Source organism: Sinocyclocheilus grahami, unplaced genomic scaffold, assembly GCF_001515645.1.
Source record: "Sinocyclocheilus grahami isolate Dianchi unplaced genomic scaffold, SAMN03320097.WGS_v1.1 scaffold374.1, whole genome shotgun sequence".
In the NCBI taxonomy this organism is placed as follows: Eukaryota; Metazoa; Chordata; class Actinopteri; order Cypriniformes; family Cyprinidae; genus Sinocyclocheilus; species Sinocyclocheilus grahami.
The window spans coordinates 647536-657104 of NW_015505553.1; the positions used below are offsets into that span (position 1 = coordinate 647536).

The window sequence follows — 9569 nt, forward strand, 5'->3', positions numbered from 1 at the left end:
TCGTGGGCCAGATTTGAGGATCCCTGCTCTAGGCCCATTCACAGAAAGCCTTCTGCTTTTCCATGTTATCTGATCTTGGAAGCTGCCGGACTGAAGTACCTCTCGCAGGAGTTCTGCATCCCAGTAAGATCCTTTACATGGATGTGTGCATTTGTACTTGTAGTACATACATTCAACCACAAAGTGTCGCTACACAGTTATGGTTATGCGCTTCAGTGCTGTTTCTCTATATGTAAAATTATCTATAAACCTCTATATGTAAAACACCAGAGGGCGTGAGAGAGCCCAGAAAGCACAGATGATTTAGAAAAACACTCTAGGCCAGGGTTCCTCAAATCTTGCCCTGGAGGTTCAATGCGCTGCAGAGTTTAGCTCCAACCCTGATCAAACTCAGCTACCTGTGATTTTCTAATGATCCTGAAGACATTGATTAGCATGCTCAGGTGTGTTTGATTAGGGTTAGAGCTAAACTCTGCAGGAAAGTGGATCTTGTGGGCCAGATTTGAGGATCCCTGCTCTAGGCCCATTCACAGAAAGCCTTCTGCTTTTCCATGTTATCTGATCTTGGGAATTTCCTCACTAGTTTAAGATCTTCGAAGATACACATGTGATGCCTTTACTCACCTCCTGCATCACCAGCACGTTTATCTTGAAGAGGAAAGGTAGGATTGCACCGGAATATTGTTTTCCGCTTCCTGCTTATGAAGAGTATAAGAGCTAGAGGGATGATCCTGGATCAGGTTTTGATCTGTACTCCTTTTATCCACTAGTACAAATGAATACATTCAGTGGGGTCCAATTTTTTTTTTTAATTTAATACATATTTTGAGCAAATTACATTTTAATCATTTAAAGGGTTAGTTCGCCCAAAATGAAAATTCTGTCATTAATTACCCACCCTCGTGTTGATCGAAACCCGTGAGACCTTCGTTCATCTTCGGAACACAATTTAAGATATTTTTGATGAAATCCGAGGGCTCTCTGACCCTCCTATAGACAGCAAGGTAACTACCACGTTCAAGGTCCAGAAAAGTACCAAGATGATCGACAAAGTAGTCCGTGTGACATCAGTGATTCAACTGTAAAGTTATGAAGCTACGAGAATACTTTTTTTGCGCAAAGAAAATAACGACTTTATTCCACATTTTCATCTCTACTGCGTCACTTTGGATCAGGGTCAGATTTGGGTCAGAGAGCCCTCATATTTCATCAAAAATATCTTAAATTAAATTTAATACATATTTTGAGCAAATTACATTTTAATCATTTAAAGGGTTAGTTCACCCAAAATGAAAATTCTGTCATTAATTACTCACCCTTGTGTTGTTCCAAACCTGTAAGACCTATGTTCATCTTTGGAACACAATTTAAGATATTTTTGATGAAATCCGAGGGCTCTCTGACCCTCCTATAGACAGCAAGGTAACTACCACGTTCAAGGTCCAGAAAAGTACCAAGATGATCGACAAAGTAGTCCGTGTGACATCAGTGATTCAACTGTAAAGTTATGAAGCTACGAGAATACTTTTTTTGCGCAAAGAAAATAACGACTTTATTCCACATTTTCATCTCTACTGCGTCACTTTGGATCAGGGTCAGATTTGGGTCAGAGAGCCCTCATATTTCATCAAAAATATCTTAAATTGTGTTCCAAAGATGAACATAGGTCTTACAGGTTTGGAACAACACAAGGGTGAGTAATTAATGACAGAATTTTTGGGTGAACTAACCCTTTAATTTTTAATGATTATTATATAGAGGAACATATAAAATAACAAAGAAATTCAGGTTCTATTTCTATTTATTTTTTGTTTCTGTTTAATAAATTTTTTCCAACAAATAATTACACATTTAAATTATTATTATTACTACTACTACTACTACTACTATTACTACTGCTGTTGTTGTTGTTACAGAGAAACATAAAAAGATAACATAATTTGTTAATTGCTTTTGCATTTCTATTTATTTTTGTTTTTATTTAATAAATATTTTCAGCAAATTATAATTTTAAAGTGTTATTATTATAATTGAGTATAATTATTAGTTTTTCTATTCTGTTTCATATTTCCAGAAAATAATAATTTATTTTTGTTTTTATTTAATAAATGCTTTCAGCAAATTATAATTTCAAAAATATTATTATTATAGAGAATAATTATTTGTTTTTCTATTGCTTCATATTTCCAGAAAATAATATTTTAAATATTTAAATTATTAATATTATTATTATAGAGAAACATAGAATACTGAAACATCTATGTACATTTGTTAATTGCTTAAAACAAAATGCATAATCAGTAGTTTTATTAAATAATTAATAAATTATGATATAATCTGCTGAAAAGGCAAAATAAAAGCAATTAACTAGGCTTTTTTTTTAGTATTTTGCATGCCTCCCTTTTGCTTTAATGACAGCAATATACCTTATTTACAGTATTCCTCAAATTTAATTTTGAATTCCTGATTTTCAGACTTTAGTGTGGACTCTGTTGTATCGACAAAAAATAGTTTAAAATGGGTTGCAGATCATGTTTATAGTTACTTATGGCAAATTAGTATGATAATTTTATTTACGCTTTCTGTGCTTTGTTGACACTGGGATCAAGTTTAAATATAAGTGTGCTACAACAAAATACTGGGCATTCCCTTATTTCAAAATAAGTACTTGACTGTTCTCAGAGGACATCCCAGGCTGAAACCCCAAACTCATCTGATCTGCAGTTTGCCTGTGGTCCCCCTCCAGCCATGCTCATTTTAAAGATAGCTTTTGTGTTTTAAATCAGTGCAGTAAATGTCTGCTTGACACTGCCAGTGGCCACAAGTGAGTTTTAATACAGCTTTCCACAGCAGTAGAAATGGGCCTCAACATGAAACCACATGCTAGATAACTCCTAGAGGTAGGTAACTATGTTATAGCCCCCCTCACACACATAAAAGCGCATAACCGTAAAATAGGTCAACCCATTAAGTTTCCAAAATAAAACCTACAGTTTAGCACCTGGAGCCAAACCATAATTAGGTTATTAAGTTTGTTCTCCCAAGCTTTATAAAGGAATGTTGAAATGTTTTAGGTTTTGGCAGATTGTTTTTATTTGTGTGTTTTTGAGTATGAGCTGTGTTCGATACCCCAGTGCAAGTGTTTAATCAGATCAGAACATCGACCTAGATACAACCATCTTCACTCTATCTTTTTGTCTTTTTCAGTGCAAGCTTAAGTACTGTGAATGACATACTGCTGTGTTTTAATTAACACCATAATATAGTTTAAATAGATCATGTTGTAAGCAACAGTCCTTTGCCTGGCCCTTGTGCATATTTCTGGAAGAGCCCTATCAGAAAAGCTTCTAAAAGTCACACATTTCACAAAAACAAATTATTAAATTATAAAAAAAAAACTATTATTTAAAAGGTGCTGGTTGTATTTATAGAAACAATATATGTTAATGTCTTTGCAAAATATACAAATATGGAATATTTTGAGAGAATAAAGGAGACCGAATCGATTACATCATTCGCGGTGTTTCGTGGGAGTGGGCGGAGCTAAATATCAACGCTCTGATTGGTGAATTTTCTGTACTGCATCATGGGTAATGTAGTTTTTATCATGAATTATGCTATTAGACACGATTATGTTAAATTAATGCGAAAATATGGGTTCGACAAAAACATGTACAATTGTTTAACAACCTCAGAGCTCACAACAGGTCTGTTTTTAAAGGTTTATCAGTTATTGTTAAAAATCTATTTCCCTATGGAGAAATGAAAGTTTTTACTTCAGGAACAATTCATTCTGCAGCAACAGATGCTGACTAGAGTTTGTTTGCCTGTTCTTTAGTCACATGGCCCCAGTATATACCATTATGTAATGAGTGATGTCAACCGTTGTTAATTATTGTGATGATAAATTCAGTGTCCGCTGAACTCGCATAGTGACAGCAGGCTGTTTATTCTCATCTTTGAGTGATCCCTTCAAACTGGACTGAACTCAAGTACAGCTGTTTCCCTTCTGTCTCCCTCAGGTGGTTTAAACGAACCAGATCACCGCACATGTGGGCGAGAAGGTTCACTGTCCTCACTGGAATCAGGCAGATGGTAAGAACAGCCTTCCATCGTGTGCTGGAGTCTAAAGTGATTTTTGTGTAAAAGTATAAATTTAGATCAGAAATTCCCGTCAAGAGGCTCTTCTGTTTCATCCCTCCCTGATGAGCTGTTCTCTGATCTCGCTAATGGAAGCCATCGCTCCGAGCCATTCCGAGATGGTATGTGGGACAAATGAGCATCAGATATGACCTTCCACACAAGCAGCTGTTGTAGGTTCTTTGGAACTACATCATTGACCTTGGAGAAGATGGTATTACGCTAACCAGGGGGCTGAAACCGCAATCCTCTCACTCTACAAACCTGTCTGGGCCTTCTGCGAATCCCACGACATCTCTGATTCCATGGCTGTGCAGTGACCCGTGTCTTCTGTCACTCTATATTTGGATTAGTGCATGGATCCTCTGGCACACGTCCAGGTATACAGTGGGAAAGGGTCTTGTTTTGGGGCAAAGCTTTGAGGAAAGAGATACAGGCTCTGTTCTTGTGTTATCTAACAGGCACATGTTCCTGGCCTGTAACTTTACCCCCAGACACCTCTTGCTTTACATCCCACTGTTCCACTCGGCAAGGTGGGGTTACCGATAACTCTTTCTCCCACTCACTTACTCTCTTACCCATGCACACAATCTCTGTTTTTCCATCTCTTGGGATTGTGTGGGGAAAGAATGGCCCTTATACAGTCTCACCCTGTTTGTCTCTTCTTTCTGCCTTTGCTTCTCAATTCTTGGTCTTATCTGACACTTAAAGCGATGGTTCACCCAGAAATTAAAACATTGTCATCTTTTACTCAACACCATGTTGTTCCAAATTCATGTGACTTTCATTCGTTTGTATGAACACAGAGTCAGATGTTTATTAGAAAGTTCACGCTGCCCTTTTTAATACAATGAAAGTGGAGGGTGTCAAGTAAAAACTAGAGATTTACCGAAATTTCGGCCACTGAAAATCATTGGGCCTAAAATGGCATTTTCTGTTTTTGGCGAAAGAGAAAAATGGGTGAAAATATATGGCACCCAGCGGTGTTTAGTGTGCAGGTTTCACTCTGCCTCTAGCCGTCGTCACTGTGCGGTGTGACGCTGAATGTGCATTCTGTTGAGTTTAAAAAAGCAAAGTCTGCTCAAATAACATGCATGCATTGTTCCTGTTTGCAGTAGCGCTACTGTGCTGTAACTTGATGTAGTACAGTTGTACTGGGTAACACTAGTAAAATGACGCTACCCTCTTGTGACGCTATGCTTTGCTCACATGCTCTGATAATAATAGCTTAGTAGGACTATACACTATTTGGATAATTAAACAAAAAAATCCAGAATTTTCAGTTTCGGCCCAGAATATTCATTTCGGTACATCCCTAGTAAAAACCTCATAAAACAAAATGAAAGCCATTCATGCATGTGTTTAAATGAACATTCAAATACATCTCGATTTGTCGCAAAACACAGGAGAACCAGTAACTTGAATATCTTTGAGATGCCTTGTTTGAATGTGCACAAGTGAGAATCTTGAAATCAAGTGAAAGCTTTTTGTGAATTTCTCACAAATAGCCACTCAAATTTTGTGTCTGTTCTATTATGGTATCTCACAAAGGTATAATGGATTCAAAAGACTTGAAACGAAGCATAAAACGTCAATATGGACTACATTTATGGTGCTTTTTTTTATCATTTTGGAGCTTTACAGTCGATATTATTTATAAGAAAAAAGAAAAGAAAAATGCCATAAAGTCAAGTTAATTCACGTTAACAACATACTTGTAATATCCATAGAAAAAAATGAATTTCTCACAAATAGCCACTCAAATTTTGTGTCTGTTCTATTATGGTATCTCACAAAGGTATAATGGATTCAAAAGACTTGAAACGAAGCATAAAACGTCAATATGGACTACATTTATGGTGCTTTTTTTTAATCATTTTGGAGCTTTACAGTCGATATTATTTATAAGAAAAAAGAAAAGAAAAATGCCATAAAGTCAAGTTAATTCACGTTAACAACATACTTGTAATATCCATAGAAAAAAATTAATAAACAGAAAACATGATGATAACTAAACCCACACTATACACGTTAACAATACGATTACAATATCTATTAAAAATGTAAAAAAGCATGATAACTAAGTCCAATTCTATGATTCACATTAACAGTATCATAACGATATCTGAAAAAGCCATGATAACTAAGTCTCTGAATGAGACGTATGCTCTGAATAACAGTAATAATATTGCGATATCTATAGACATTTTTAAAAGAAAAAACGCCATGATAACAAAATCCAATGCTATGATTCACTTTAACAATATTATTTCAATAACTATAGAAATGTTGAAAAGAAAAATGGCATGATAACCAAATGCAATGTTATGATTCATGTTAACCTTAGTATCATAATATCTATAGAAATTTTGAAACGAAAAATATCACATATGTCGTTGCAACACCCCTACTTCAGAGTCTCTCTTTTTTGTGTTTCACAAAAGAAAGTCATACTTTCTTTTGAAGCTACATAATGGTGAATAAATGATGATAGAAAAATTATTTTTCGAGAAAACTCCTCCTTTTAAATGCCGACATTTGCATAATAATGCAAAATGGGTTTAGAAATACTGATTGCAACTTGGATGTCTGTTAGCACCTCAAATAAGGATGTCTGCTTTTCAAGCTATTGGTGTACTATGTAGCTAAGAGGAACTGATTAAGACGGGGTTTTATTGGTTCCCAGACAGACAGTTATTGAGCAAATGGGTTTTTCTTTGGCCTTGGAAATGGAAACTCCCTTTGAGGTATTTTGTTGAAGTTCTAGACAAGAAACCACACCTTAGCAGTTTGTATCTGCTTGCATATTTGAATCTGAGATGTTGACTATGGTCTAGGATAGTACAGTAGTTGCTCTCGGCTACAACTGGCTACTGCTTCACGCTTGTTATTTATATGAGGCCAGTACACATAAATCATAACATCTCAGTAGATTTGCTAACCATTTCTGCTTCGGATCTAATACCATTTTTCCACTAGACATCAGCTACTGGCTTTAGATTCATGTATTTTCTTTTCAGGGTCAGATTTGATTCGGGCACTTGTAGTGTGAGCAGACAGCAGTTCAGTTGCGGGGCCCTGGGCTCCACCACCGTCTTGTATGTAAAAGAGGCCCCAGTAGGATTTAGGGGCCGTTTACACGACAGCGTTTTCAGCCAAAAACTTGAAACTTTTTATGCGTTTTGCCTGTTTGTTTACATGACAACGGCGTTTTGGGGACTGAAAACGTAGAGAGCCAGTCCGAGATGTGATACTAGACACATTAAAGGGTTATTTCAGCCAAAACTGAAAAATGTCATCAATTACTCACCCTCATGTCATTCCATAGTCCTTAAAACTTTTAGTTCATCTTTGAAACATGAATGGAATGAAATCTGTCCCTCCATTCCACCAAAACATTGATACTTCAAACAGTTCATAAAACATTGAAAAAGTAGTCCACATGAATCAAACGGTTTAATCGAAGTCCTTAATCAACGCACATACATAGAGCGCGGCAAACATGGTAAACAGAAGCTCAACCGAACTTGCTTGATGCATGCAAAAAAAAAATAATAATTGACTCATGCATCAAGCAAGCAGCTTGTTTACCATATTTGATGTGCTCTACAGTATGTGCATTGATCAGTGTTTAAATTTGAATAAAAACCTAAATTGTAATTCATGTAATCGGTCACTTCTCTTCAGAAGGCTGATTAAATCACTTGATTTACATGAATTACTTTTTCAATGTTTATATAATCGTTTTTGACTACATCGTTGTCGTGTAAACGTAGCCTTAGTTCTGAGCTCCTCTGAACATTGATAAGAAGGCTATTTTGTGTAGTTTGTTAAGAAAAAAGCAAGGCTATGTTTCACTTTGTTTTATCGCCTGCATTTCTGTATACTTGATTTTGTTTAAAACATTAATAAAAATAAAATAAAAATTTCTAGGTATCTTCACGTTTTTCAATTATGAAGATGCTTTATGAAAATATCAAGGAAACACAAATCAGAGGTTTACAGGTGGTACAAAAGAAAACAACATAATGAATCAGTTCTATGTAAGTAGCCTGTCTATAAATCATGGCTAATATTCATATAGTGCACAGGGTCACATGACACACAAAGACAAAACACTATCAGATCCTAGGATAGACACTAAAATAATGCAAAAAATATTAACTAAATAACAGACACAAAACACTCTGATGTACATTACTGATAACAAAAATGAGAAGAAACAACATTATATAAAATCATAGTCATATGTTATGCAGGGGTTTTTGGGAATGTAATTTTTAAAATGATTTTTCATATTTATTTGTAAAGCCCATAGATTTGACAGTATTTTACTGTAAAATTACATGTAATTTTTAACAATGTTAAAACGTTTTTCACCATTGAAGTTAAGGTAACTTGTGTAAACAGGTCTTAGCAAGGCGTCACATTTGTTTAGTCTGGCCCTCTCCAACCTTATTACCATGAACTCGCTTTAAAACGCATGCTCATTAGTCTGCGTTTCTTTCAGACATCAGAATGAATTGTGCCTGCTTATTTGTACACGGCTGAGTTACTATAGTAATTATGCAAATAAGGTAACAGCACAGACATGCCCACAAAATCTGTTGAATGTAATTCGCACAGGATACAGCAGACTACCCCTATCTGGTGTATTTTACTTGCTTCTTTAAAATGCGCTCATTTACACACGCATCTGGATTCATGCAAGTATTTATTTTGCAATAATGACTGTTTGACTATGCATCTTATGCAGCTACTTGCCAAAAAAAAAAAAAAACGTGCATCACATACCTGTATCATTTAAGCATGGGAGGCATCGGGATGTTTGCTTACAATATATCGTTGCTTGGATATTTTGAGCATCTTTTTACCCCTAAGAAAACTTTGCTGTGAACTTTGGTCTTTGCCGTAATATTATTATTAAAGTCCTCCAAGATCATTTTTTCACTACAGTCATACAATATAAACTAGCAAGATGGTGGCAGTTGCGTTAGTATGAAATGAGAGAGCCAGTCCGAGATGTGATACTAGACACATTAAAGGGTTATTTCAGCCAAAACTGAAAAATGTCATCAATTACTCACCCTCATGTCGTTCCATAGTCCTTAAAACTTTTAGTTCATCTTTGAAACATGAATGAAATGAAATCTGTCCCTCCATTCCACCAAAACATTGATACTTCAAACAGTTCATAAAACATTGAAAAAGTAGTCCACATGAATCAAACGGTTTAATCGAAGTCCTTAATCAACGCACATACATAGAACGCGGCAAACATGGTAAACAGAAGCTCAACCGAACTTGCTTGATGCATGCAAAAAAAAAAAAAATCATTGACTCATGCATCAAGCAAGCAGCTTGATTACCATATTTGATGTGCTCTACAGTATGTGCATTGATCAGTGTTTAAATTTGAATAAAAACCT

General features: G+C 35.6%; 1 long non-coding RNA gene across 1 annotated transcript; it reads left to right on the forward strand.

Annotated features, from left to right (window-relative positions):
- Window positions 1–521: 521 nt before the first annotated feature.
- On the forward strand, window positions 522–4885 carry LOC107549537 (uncharacterized). The gene is made up of 3 exons (XR_001604571.1): window positions 522–662; window positions 4023–4095; window positions 4237–4885. It is a non-coding gene; the product is annotated as an uncharacterized lncRNA (long non-coding RNA).
- Window positions 4886–9569: the final 4684 nt, after the last annotated feature.